Consider the following 13,085-nt stretch of genomic DNA (forward strand, 5'->3'; position numbering starts at 1 on the left):
CTCCATCATCAGCCTTCTCACTGGGCACTGGGCCTACCCTGTCCTTCGTCATCAGCCTTCTCACTGGGCACTGGGCCTACCCTGTCCTCCGTCATCAGCCTTCTCACTGGGCACTGGCCCTACCCTGTCCTTCAGCATCAGCCTTCTCACTGGGCACTGGGCCTACCCTGTCCTCCGTCATCAGCCTTCTCACTGGGCACTGGGCCTACCCTGTCCTTCATCATCAGCCTTCTCACTGGGCACTGGGCCTACCCTGTCCTTCATCATCAGCCTTCTCACTGGGCACTGGGCCTACCCTGTCCTTCATCATCAGCCTTCTCACTGGGCAGGGGGCCTACCCTGTCCTTCATCATCAGCCTTCTCACTGGGCAGGGGGCCTACCCTGTCCTCCGTCATCAGCCTTCTCACTGGGCACTGGGCCTGCCCTGTCCTTCATCATCAGCCTTCTCACTGGGCACTGGGCCTACCCTGTCCTCCATCATCAGCCTTCTCACTGGGCACTGGCCCTACCCTGTCCTTCATCATCAGCCTTCTCACTGGGCACTGGGCCTACCCTGTCCTTCAGCATCAGCCTTCTCACTGGGCACTGGCCCTACCCTGTCCTTCATCATCAGCCTTCTCACTGGGCACTGGGCCTACCCTGTCCTTCGTCATCAGCCTTCTCACTGGGCACTGGCCCTACCCTGTCCTTCATCATCAGCCTTCTCACTGGGCAGGGGGCCTACCCTGTCCTTCAGCATCAGCCTTCTCACTGGGCACTGGCCCTACCCTGTCCTTCATCATCAGCCTTCTCACTGGGAACTGGCCCTACCCTGTCCTTCGTCATCAGCCTTCTCACTGGGCACTGGCCCTACCCTGTCCTTCATCATCAGCCTTCTCACTGGGCACTGGGCCTACCCTGTCCTTCATCATCAGCCTTCTCACTGGGAACTGGCCCTACCCTGTCCTTCATCATCAGCCTTCTCACTGGGCACTGGCCCTACCCTGTCCTTCATCATCAGCCTTCTCACTGGGCACTGGCCCTACCCTGTCCTTCATCATCAGCCTTCTCACTGGGCAGGGGGCCTACCCTGTCCTTCATCATCAGCCTTCTCACTGGGCACTGGCCCTACCCTGTCCTTCAGCATCAGCCTTCTCACTGGGCACTGGCCCTACCCTGTCCTTCATCATCAGCCTTCTCACTGGGCAGGGGGCCTACCCTGTCCTTCAGCATCAGCCTTCTCACTGGGCACTGGCCCTACCCTGTCCTTCGTCGTCTTCTTGCTTCTAATATATTTGTCGAATGTCGTCTTGTTTTCCTTTATGTCTCTAGCTAGATTGAGCTCGTTTTGTGCCCTTGCCTTTGTAATCTTGCCCCTGCGTACCTGTGGTGTTTGTTCATATTCAGCCTTTGGAATTGGTCCTCGTTTCTGCTTTTGATATGACTGATCTTTTATTTTTAGAGCATGCAAGATCGCCCGTTTGATCCAAGGTGGTTTCCTGCCGGAATTTCTATCTTTCCTATGCAGCTTGCTTTTGGGACCTTCATAATGTCCCTTTGAAAAACTGCCAACTCTCTTCAGTTGCTTTTCCTCTGTCTTGCTTCCCTTGGGAACCTTGCCTACTGGCTCTCTGAGCTTACCGAAATCTGCCCTCCTGAAATCCCTTCTCTCTGTTTTGCTGTTCTCCCTCCTACTGTTCCTTAGAATCACGAACTATGATTCATGGTCACTTTCAACCGAGCTGCCTTCCACTTTCAAATTCTCAGCCAGCTCCTCCCTGTTTGAAGGAAACAGAAGTTCAACGCTGTATAGATCCCGGCACGAGGATTTATTACGCACAGCGCTGGCCGAGCGTCACCGCTGTTGGGCTCTCGATTGTAGCGGGTGCCAGAGGGCGGAGAGAAGCGATGGGGTGGGCGTTCCCCAGCCCCCGGGTAGGTTTTAGCAGCAAGGCATAACGGGCACAAGAAGCCAGTAGTCTAATAGGTCACATCATTGCTCAGGGTCACATGTTTGCTATTGCACACGTGTTAGCCCTCAAACTTCTCCTCCTGCAAGGTGTAAGTTCAGGCCAGATTTCAGGTCCATGGAAATGACGGTGGCATGTCCCAGGCAGGTAGGGGGTGGGATAGCTCAGTGGTTTGAGCATGGGCCCACGGTTGTAAGTTCAATCCTTGTAGAGGCCATTTGGGGCAACAATTGTCAGGGATGGTACTGAGTCCTGCTGTGAAGGCAGGGGGCTGGCCTCAATGACCTTTCAAGGTCCCTTTCGGTTCTAGGAGACAGGCAATCCCCATTAATTTTGTATTTTATTTTACGTTCCTGGAGGGTCTTAGCACAGAGAACAGCACTCAGCACCCAGCAATGCCAATTGCGTGTGGTTTATCAATGCGTCCTCTTGAGCGCGGGCTGGCCTCTGGGGAGGAGGAGAACATCACTCAGGCTGACGTGTTCGCCCGCGCCCTGCGTGGCGTTCGGGGACTGGGTGCTTGTTTCTCTTCCTGACCCACGGAGTCTCCGGGGCGCCCCTAACTCACACTCCGTCCCCGATTGCTGCTCCCCGCCTGGGCCTGTGCTGGCTGGTTAAACAGACACGCCTGGTTCTTGCCTCTCTCAACCTTTCTTTAGCCGGGTATTGTCCCTTCACTAGGCCTCACGCGGCCCGTGGAGTCTGGGCACGTGCGAAGAGTCTACCAGACTGGCCAAGATCCTACATACGGATCAGTGGGACTTTGGCCCTTCGCTATGTGTTAAAATCAAACCTAGAACAGCTTCCCCCAGTAGCTTCTCAGCCCTCTGAAATAAAGTCGTCTCCGATGCCGCCCGCGGGCTCGCTGGAGAGTCGCTGCCCCACTGGGCTGGGCTCCCAACAGGGGGCTGAAGTCCCCCGTCACCACCAAATCCTGCGCTTTGGATGATTTTGTGAGTTGTTCGGTGCGACGGCGCGTCGGGTCCCCCCGATCCTGCACCCCGTCTGCAGCGAGAGGGGGCTCCGCCGGCCCGTGGAACAGGGGGTCATTGCCGCTCCAGGACACAGCCCGGCACAGACGTGACGTGGCCACAGGAGTCAGGGCCAGGCAGCCCCAGACCCCTCGGGGGGGGGGGGTGCACAGACCCTGAGCCCCCAGTGCTCAGCTTAGTCTCTTCTCTCCATGTTTTCCCAGCCAAGGCTGCCCTGCCCCCAGCCAGGTGGGCGTCCCCGCCCCCCTTTGTCACTCCCCCGGGAAGAGCAGTGTCATCTGCTCAGGCTGAGCCGAGGCGTCTGGGCCAATGCCCATGTGGGGGAGTCGGTGGGAATCTCACAGCACCGCACCGCGAAGGGGAACCCCGGGCACCACGTCGCATTTAGAAAACCCTCACCCACCTCTTCTCCCTGGCTAGGTGCCTGGAGTAGCCCCCCGCATGACATCCCCCTTGTTTTACCCCTTTTCACCTAACCCAGAGACTCTCAACACGTCCGTCCCCTACGTCCATCTCCACCGCCGGCCAAGCGTGCACATTTCTACTGCACAAGGCAACACCTCCCACTTTTCCCCGCTCGCCTTCCTGAGCAAGCGGCCCCCTTCCGCCGCGCTATTCCAAGTATGCGTGTTATCCCGCCGGGTCTCTGCGTTCCCGCCTAGCTCCTAGTTGTGTTTATTAGCACTTCCAGTTCTTCCTGCTTATTCCCCGGACTCCTGGCATTCGTACACAGGCTGACTTGATCTTGCCGGGCGCCGCCCAGATCCCGGCCGAGATCAGGGCCCTGTCGGGCCGGGCATCACCCAGAACCCGGTCGAGATCAGGGCCCCGTTGGGCTGGGCATCACCCAGAACCCGGTCGAGATCAGGGCCCTGTCGGGCCGGGCATCACCCAGAACCCGGTCGAGATCAGGGCCCCGTTGGGCTGGGCATCACCCAGAACCCGGTCGAGATCAGGACCCCGTCGGGCTGGGCATCACCCAGAACCCGACCGAGATCAGGGCCCCGTTGGGCTGGGCATCACCCAGAACCCGGCCGAGATCAGGGCCCCGTCGGGCCGGGCATCACCCAGAACCCGGTCGAGATCAGGGCCCCGTTGGGCTGGGCATCACCCAGAACCCGGTCGAGATCAGGGCCCCGTCGGGCCGGGCATCACCCAGAACCCGGTCGAGATCAGGGCCCCGTTGGGCTGGGCATCACCCAGAACCCGGTCGAGATCAGGACCCCGTCGGGCTGGGCATCACCCAGAACCCGACCGAGATCAGGGCCCCATTGGGCTGGGCATCACCCAGAACCCGGTCGAGATCAGGGCCCCGTTGGGCTGGGCATCACCCAGAACCCGACCGAGATCAGGGCCCCGTTGGGCTGGGCATCACCCAGAACCCGGCCGAGATCAGGACCCCGTCGGGCCGGGCATCACCCAGAACCCGACCGAGATCAGGGCCCCGTTGGGCTGGGCATCACCCAGAACCCGGTTGAGATCAGGACCTCGTCGGGCCGGGCATCACCCAGAACCCGGTCGAGATCAGGACCCCGTCGGGCCGGGCATCACTCAGAACCCGACCGAGATCAGGACCCCGTTGGGCTGGGCATCACTCAGAACCCGGTCGAGATCAGGGCCCCGTTGGGCTGGGCATCACCCAGAACCCGGTCGAGATCAGGGCCCTGTTGGGCTGGGCATCACTCAGAACCCGATCGAGATCAGGGCCCCGTTGGGCTGGGCATCACCCAGAACCCGGCCGAGATCAGGACCCCGTTGGGCTGGGCATCACCCAGAACCCGGTCGAGATCAGGGCCCCGTTGGGCTGGGCATCACTCAGAACCCGGTCGAGATCAGGGCCCTGTTGGGCTGGGCATCACTCAGAACCCGGTCGAGATCAGGGCCCCGTTGGGCTGGGCATCACCCAGAACCCGGCCGAGATCAGTGCCCCGTTGGGCTGGGCATCACCCAGAACCCGGTCGAGATCAGGGCCCCGTTGGGCTGGGCATCACCCAGAACCCGGCCGAGATCAGGACCCCGTCGGGCTGGGCATCACCCAGAACCCGGTCGAGATCAGGACCCCGTTGGGCTGGGCATCACCCAGAACCCGGTCGAGATCAGGACCCCGTCGGGCTGGGCATCACCCAGAACCCGGTCGAGATCAGGACCCCGTCGGGCTGGGCATCACCCAGAACCCGGCCGAGATCAGGGCCCCGTTGGGCTGGGCATCACCCAGAACCCGACCGAGATCAGGGCCCCGTTGGGCTGGGCATCACCCAGAACCCGGCTGAGATCAGGACCCCGTCGGGCTGGGCATCACCCAGAACCCGGTCGAGATCAGGGCCTCGTTGGGCTGGGCATCACCCAGAACCCGACCGAGATCAGGGCCCCGTTGGGCTGGGCATCACCCAGAACCCGGCTGAGATCAGGACCCCGTTGGGCTGGGCATCACCCAGAACCCGACCGAGATCAGGGCCCCGTTGGGCTGGGCATCACCCAGAACCCGGTCGAGATCAGGGCCTCGTTGGGCTGGGCATCACCCAGAACCCGGCCGAGATCAGGACCCCGTCGGGCTGGGCATCACCCAGAACCCGGCTGAGATCAGGACCCCGTCGGGCTGGGCATCACCCAGAACCCGGTCGAGATCAGGGCCCCGTTGGGCCGGGCATCACCCAGAACCCGACCGAGATCAGGACCCCGTTGGGCTGGGCATCACCCAGAACCCGGTCGAGATCAGGGCCCCGTTGGGCTGGGCATCACCCAGAACCCGGCTGAGATCAGGACCCCGTCGGGCTGGGCATCACCCAGAACCCGGTCGAGATCAGGACCCCGTTGGGCTGGGCATCACCCAGAACCCGGCTGAGATCAGGACCCCGTCGGGCTGGGCATCACCCAGAACCCGGTCGAGATCAGGGCCCCGTTGGGCTGGGCATCACTCAGAATCCGACCGAGATCAGGACCCCGTTGGGCTGGGCATCACCCAGAACCCGGTCGAGATCAGGGCCCCGTTGGGCTGGGCATCACCCAGAACCCGACCGAGATCAGGACCCCGTTGGGCTGGGCATCACCCAGAACCCGGTCGAGATCAGGGCCCCGTTGGGCTGGGCATCACCCAGAACCCGGTCGAGATCAGGGCCCCGTTGGGCTGGGCATCACCCAGAACCCGGTCGAGATCAGGGCCCTGTTGGGCTGGGCATCACCCAGAACCCGGTCGAGATCAGGGCCTCGTTGGGCTGGGCATCACTCAGAACCCGGTCGAGATCAGGGCCCCGTTGGGCTGGGCATCACCCAGAACCCGGTCGAGATCAGGACCCCGTCGGGCCGGGCATCACCCAGAACCCGGTCGAGATCAGGACCCCGTTGGGCTGGGCATCACCCAGAACCCGGTCGAGATCAGGACCCCGTCGGGCCGGGCATCACCCAGAACCCGGTCGAGATCAGGACCCCGTTGGGCTGGGCATCACTCAGAACCCGGCCGAGATCAGGGCCCCGTTGGGCTGGGCATCACCCAGAACCCGGTCGAGATCAGGGCCCCGTTGGGCTGGGCATCACCCAGAACCCGGTCGAGATCAGGGCCTCGTTGGGCTGGGCATCACCCAGAACCCGGTCGAGATCAGGGCCTCGTTGGGCTGGGCATCACCCAGAACCCGGTCGAGATCAGGGCCTCGTTGGGCTGGGCATCACCCAGAACCCGGCCGAGATCAGGACCCCGTCGGGCTGGGCATCACCCAGAACCCGGTCGAGATCAGGGCCCCGTTGGGCTGGGCATTGCACAGACCTCGGCCAAGCTCAGGGCCCCCCCGGCCGAGATCTGGGTCATATTGTGCTGGGTTCTTCAGAAACTCAGCGTTCGAGACAGTCCCTGCTCCAATTGGCTCATAGCCCAACGAAAGAAAGGAGGTGAGGGGAAACTGAGGCACAGTCAGGCGCAGGTATACAATCCCAGTCCCTGCTCCACTGGCTTTTCACCCCCAGGCTGCACTGCATGTGCCAGCAGCACCCCCTAGTGGTGGCCCGGGGAGCTGCACCCCATGCCAGAGAGACTGCAAATGTCAAGGCTGTGCACATCATGGGGCTGCCAGGCCTAGACTGAATGCAGGGTGCCCACGTCTCCCCCTGCAGCCCCGCTGCTCTGCCCACACTGCCCCTTTCCCCAGGCTGGGGGCACCGGGCCTGCGAGTCCGGCAAGCGCCTGTGCCTGGTGCAGAACGCAGGTGCTGGCCACGGGGCAGGGGGCTCACAGCAGGCGGGGGCTGCTTCCACGGTGTCTGGCCACTGCAGCAGCAGAGGATCGGGCCTGTGTGGTTCACTCTCTGCCCCGCCCCGTGGCCCTGCTGTTGGGTAACAGCTGCCCTGTTCCAGCCCAGAGGCAGCTGCATCGCTGTGGGAGGAGGGGGAGGGGGAGGGCAGCCCACCTGGGAAGGCTTGTCTAGCAGAAGGGCAGTGTGGCCTGGCAGTTAGGCACAAGGGTCAGTTCCCGTCTCTTGCCCAGGTGCCCGGCGTCCCTGAGCCGGTCTCCAGTCGGCAGCCGTGGGCTAACAGCCCTGCTCTGGCTCCGGGGAGCTGCCTGGATCCCGGGCAAGGGGGCCACAGCGAGGTGGGGGCCCCGAGCCAAAGCAAGCGGCCCAGGCATTGCCATGAAAGGGCCCTCAGGCTCCCAGGCTGGGCCTCAGCCCCACGTAGTGTGAGCCTGCCTGCGCCTCCCAGGCTCCCTGGGAGCCCATGATGTGGGGGGGGGGGCTGTCCACTCATGTGGCCTTAGGCCCTCTCTGGTTGGGCATTCGCTGGTTGCTGTGGTGACCCCTACTGGCCGGTGTCTGTAGCACTGCCCAGCGGGGGGGGGTACCTGGGGGCAGGGCACATAGACCATGACTAGCCACTTCTCACCTGGCCAGGGGAAGGGGTGTGAACAAAGGAAGGGGGGGCTGCCTGGGGGAGGAGTGTTCGGTGGTTTGGAGAAGGGGTCTGAGTGCGGGGGAGCATGGAGGAACCAGACTAAAACCAGTACAGGGGTTCAGGGGCTGTGAACCCCCCCACGGGAACGAGGGCTTTCGGCCTATTCTGAGCCCACATTGAGTATGTGCCAGGCTGTGTCTCTGAGAAGCAATAAACCCTCCCTGTTCGACTGGCTGGCAGAGTCGCGGATGGGGGTGCAGGGTCGGGGGTCTCCAATGCGCCGTCACACTGGTGTCAGCGGTGGGATGCCCTGCACCCTGCGGATGGAGCGTCCAGCAGCGAGTGACAAGGCGCAGGAGAAGGAAGGGGCTTGCCAGAGCCAGGCGTGGGAGACAGAGCGAAGCGATTCGTGGGTGCTGCAGCACTCAGCCGGTGAGAATTGTGGGAGAAAAATCAAATAACTCCAATTGTGTCTAAGGGGGGACTGTGCAGGGAATCAAAACTCTCTAAAAGAAAACTGCTGTAAGGGTTAAAAGTTTTCCAGGCCTCTCTCCCTGTAACAGAGAGAAATCATCTTAACTCTGATCAAGACCCTTGCAAGGCCTCCTAGCTCAACTTCATGGAGACTCCTGGGCTGTCACAATTTGTCATGTAAACTCTTATCTTGGTCACAGTTTGCCTGGTAGACTCCTCACTCAGGTTCTCGTGTGCCTTTGTTCTGTGAAACTGACTTCTAGCACTTCTGGTGTGAACAGAAACGGCTCAGAGTGCTTCTGCTGAGACTTTGCTATGGTAAAGAAAACAATCAACAACTAAACTGTCTGAGCATACTGTAGAAAGGACCCTGAACCTGTCTCTCAGGGCTGCTGCTGCTCTCACGCTGGTAGCTGGCAGCCTGCATGAATGCATAATAAAGTTTTCCTTCTAGGTTTCTCTCCTGCCTCACTGCTTTGACCTCCAGCCTCGGACCCTTCTGGGGACTCTGTACCCCAGGGGAGCGAGATTTCCCCAACAATTTGGTGTCAGAAGTGGGATGGCTTGGAACTCCAGTTGGAAAGGCTGATGACGGGGAATGGGAACAGACTACAGCGCGCATCTGGAGGGTAAGGGATCCATTTAAAATCCCCCAGTCCGTCCCCCTGTTCTTGTCACCAGCGGGACCGGCTGGCGGTAAGAGTCATCTTTAGGTCCAAAATTTTCTTTAAGAGGCTCGAGGGAGATTTAAAACGAAAACGCTGGGTACAGACAAATAGGGGTTGGGTTTTATTGCTGACTGATTGGTGGAGAGTCCAAGCGCATGGTTTTGAGTGAGTGAAGTCCGGAGTGGGACTGCAGCCGCACCGGTGCTGTCAGTGTCACTGCACAGCTGCTGAAAGCAAGGGCGGTTCCCCCCGGCACATGAGTGTGAGTGAAGCTGACAGTTTGTGTGGACTCCCACGCTATGCTGGGCTCCTGTGCTGTCCTTGGACACGACAGTGCTAACATGGGTGGGATTGCTCCCTCGAGTCTGTCTCCGACCGAGGGGAAAGGTTTCTCACAGCCTGGGACTCCCTTGTCTCAGATGATAAGAATTTACAGTCAGCTAGGTAAATTGCCGGCAGGTTTGAAACTAAGGAGACTTAAGAAATGAATGAGCATTTGGAATGGCTATACTCAGGGGAATTCCCAGAAAAAATGGCCACTAGAGGGTAGCTTTGACTTACAAAAGCTTGCTTATCTTAGAGCTTTCCTCAAGGAAAAACTCCCTAACCAGATGGAATATTGGTGCCTCTGGGAGGATAAAAGAATCAGAGCATAATGGCTGGCCAAAGGGATTCTATTGAAAAGCTGCAGCAAGAATTGGCTACTCTAAAGAAACAGCTCGATTCCCCAGATGTGCCATCTGCACCCCCACCCGCTTTGGGCCCTTGTCAGCTGAACATTCTTTCCTGTTATCTCCCTGTTCTCCTGTAAACCTTATGGGACGGGACTTGTTGTGTAAATTGGGTGCAAACCTTCTCTGTAGAGAGGAAGGGATATTTGTTGACCTTCCCCCCCAGCAGGCTCCACATTTGATGGCATTACTACTCTCAGAGGAATCTGATGAGACCTCCGGACATACACCCCTCCTGGACCTCTCAGATGTCCCAGAGACATTGTGGGCAGCCCACGCGAATGAAGTGGGGTTGCTAGCTGTCGCGAGAATCACAGGTCCGATGATAAATACCCAAGGGAGAAAGGACAGAACCAGGTGGACAGTTTTATCAGATAAAAAATATTTATTTATGACAATGGTGAATTTCTAGTATTTATTCTAAGATTTTTAATAGACCGTGTTAATAATGGATTTACAGTATTTATTATATTTATTCTATGGCTTCTAGTAAAACGTGTCAGAGATGTAAGGATGGGAATGGCAAGGGGAATAGTCTCTAATCTTAAAATATCCAGCTACAGTAATTAAATAACAGTGATAACTACAAACTCTATGTACTACCCAAAAACAACTACAACACTGAGCTTATACAACAGGAAAAAATCAAACCCTACATACCAACGTACACAGCACACGGAACATTTCACAGATATCGGTTCGGTTGCGAAGGCCTTGGTTACGCCTGGGAGTCGGGGGAGGTGGCTGGTCGGTTGATCAGGCCGGCAGCGCTTTGAAGTACACGGGAAGGCACACACACGGTGGTACGTGTGTTGCGAAGACCTCCTAGAGCGAACTGTGCCCTGGGTATTTATCCCCAAGTCTGCACATCGCTTTCCCGCACTTGCATATTACCATCTAGGGCCCAATGGTCACCAAGGGGGGGGGGGGGGGGCTGTGTCCCAGGGGTTGGGCTGAAACTGAGCAGGTTTCATGCGACCAGGTAAGCCCCGCAGTTCTCACGCCAAGGTGACGGGTGGGAGAGTCTGAGGCTATTTTCCTCTTTTCACACCTTCCCCTTTTCTAAAGGCAATGGTGTGCAGGAAGGGTGCGGCCGGTTTCTCCCAAGGAGTACTGCAGCCCCCTGCAGCAAGAGCGGCCTGGCCAAACTTTTTTACTGGGGGGGGCAGTTTCTTTTCTCTAACACTGGCCTCTGCAACACCAGTGCAAATAACATACAAACACAACAAGCCTTTCCCGAGGCTACCCCAGAATCCATTGGCTAGGGAGGCACAAGAGGGCATAAGCCTGTAATCTCGTCCCTCCTTGAACAAGGGATACTTGTTTATACAACGTCACCATGTGATACACCTGTACTGCCTGTGAAAAAGGAGGGAAAATTTGACAGCCAGGGTAAGCAAATCTATAGATTTGTACATGACCTAAGAGCCATTAACAAGTTTGTAATCCCGAGATTTCCAGTAGTACCTAACCCTGCTACTATTCTTTCCTCTACTCCACCCACTTCTAAATGGTTCTCTGTAAGGGTCTGTCTACACTACCCCGCTAGTTCGAACTAGGAGGGTAATGTAGGCATACCGCACTTGCTAATGAAGCCCAGGATTTGAATTTCCCGGGCTTCATTTGCATAAGCAGGGAGCCGCCATTTTTAAAACCCCGCTCATTTCACGAGGAGTAACGGTAGTTCGGAATAGGAAGCCTAGTTCGAACTACCTAGTTCGTGCCCCGTGTAGCCGCGCTGCACGGAGTTCGAACCAGCAGGGTTTTAAAAATGGCGGCTCCCCGCTTATGCAAATGAAGCCCGGGAAATTCAAATCCCGGGCTTCACTTGCAAGTGCGGTATGCCTACATTACCCTGCTAGTGCGAACTAGTGGGGTAGTGTAGACAGACCCTAATAGATTTATGTTCTGCCTTCTTTTCTATTCCAGTGCATGAGAATTCCCAATTTCTCTTTGCCTTTTCCTTTCAGGGTCATCAATTAACCTGGACAGGTTTTCCCCAAGGTTATTGTGAAAGCCCCACTCTGTTTCCTCAGTTTTTAAAAGCTGACCTTAATTCTCTCTCTCTTCTCTGCAGCTCTGTGTTGGTTCAGTATGTTGATAATGTGTTAATTGCTAGCAAAACTGAGAAAGGGTGTAAAACTGATACCTTGCAAGTGTTAAAATGTCTTGCTGGAAAGGGTCACAAGCTTATCCCTTTAACTCATGCTTGCCTTTTAGCTTCTGGACAGTCTGCTGCCATTTATACTGATTCAAAGTATGCTTTCTCTGTCATGCCACAGGACAAATTTGGAAACGAGGTTTCCTTACCTCTTCTGGCTCCGCTATCTCTCATGGTCCCCTTATCTCCCAACTCCTTGATGCTATTCAGCCACCCACATCCATCCCTATTACCCATTGCCCGGCCCACACAGGTGCCACTGATCCTGTTTCTCTGGGTAATGGGAATGCTGATGCAGTAGCCAGACATGCGGCAGCACATGGACCTCTGGCTCCCTTTCAGATTCTGGTCTCTCTTTCCCTCCCTGTTTCTTTGCAGGACCTGATAGAACTACAGCAAGCTGCTCAACCTGCAGAGAGAAACCTTTGGGAGAAAGCAGGCTGCTCCTTATCCCCAGCTGGGATAATGGGTGCACCTGATGGCCGCCCAGTCGCCCCAAGATCTCTCACACGGCAGCTTGCTCAGGTGTCTCATCAAATGACACACATGAGCAAAAGGGGGGTGGCCTCACAGATCCCAAAACCATGGTACGCCCCAGGCGTGCACCTAGGAGCTGCCAGGGTATCTAATTCATGTGTGATTTGTAAGCAGTTTAATGTTGCAGGAGGAGCGGTCACACGGAAAGAAGAAACCTAGACATAAAATGACGGTTAGGAGAGCTTGCACCTGCAGGTGAAGGAAGCCCTCCCAGCACCTACTGATGTACCGTGTCACAACATCCAACCAGGCGACTACGTGTTCGTGAAGGGACATCGCAGAAAGAATTCCCTGACAGCCCGGTGGGAAGGACCGTTCCAAGTGCTGCTCATCACCCACACAGCAGTAAAGGTGAAGGAGGGCCCCTCATGGATCCACGCAAGTCATGTACGCCGAACTGCAGATCCAACAGAGCTGATTGACCCCGTCACCCAGGACCCCTCCCCGGAGGAATCACCTGAGGACGAGGTTCAGCGGACCGAGGCGGCAGACTCTCAAACCAGACTGTTACCAAACCGGCCTCCACCAGGAACTTCGAGGTACAACCTGAGAGGTAGGACTGTGCCAGAAAGACCTCCAGGTGAGCCTGGCGCCCCGTAGCTCTCACAAAGGGGAATCCATTCCAGTATTGAGTGAACTGAGAGACTACGAAATCTCGAAGAGTGCCTGCAGAGGCAAGCCAAACAATACTAACTGA

This window comes from Pelodiscus sinensis, chromosome 31 (genome assembly GCF_052426305.1).
Source record: "Pelodiscus sinensis isolate ZL-2025 chromosome 31, ASM5242630v1, whole genome shotgun sequence".
Classification (NCBI taxonomy): domain Eukaryota; kingdom Metazoa; phylum Chordata; order Testudines; family Trionychidae; genus Pelodiscus; species Pelodiscus sinensis.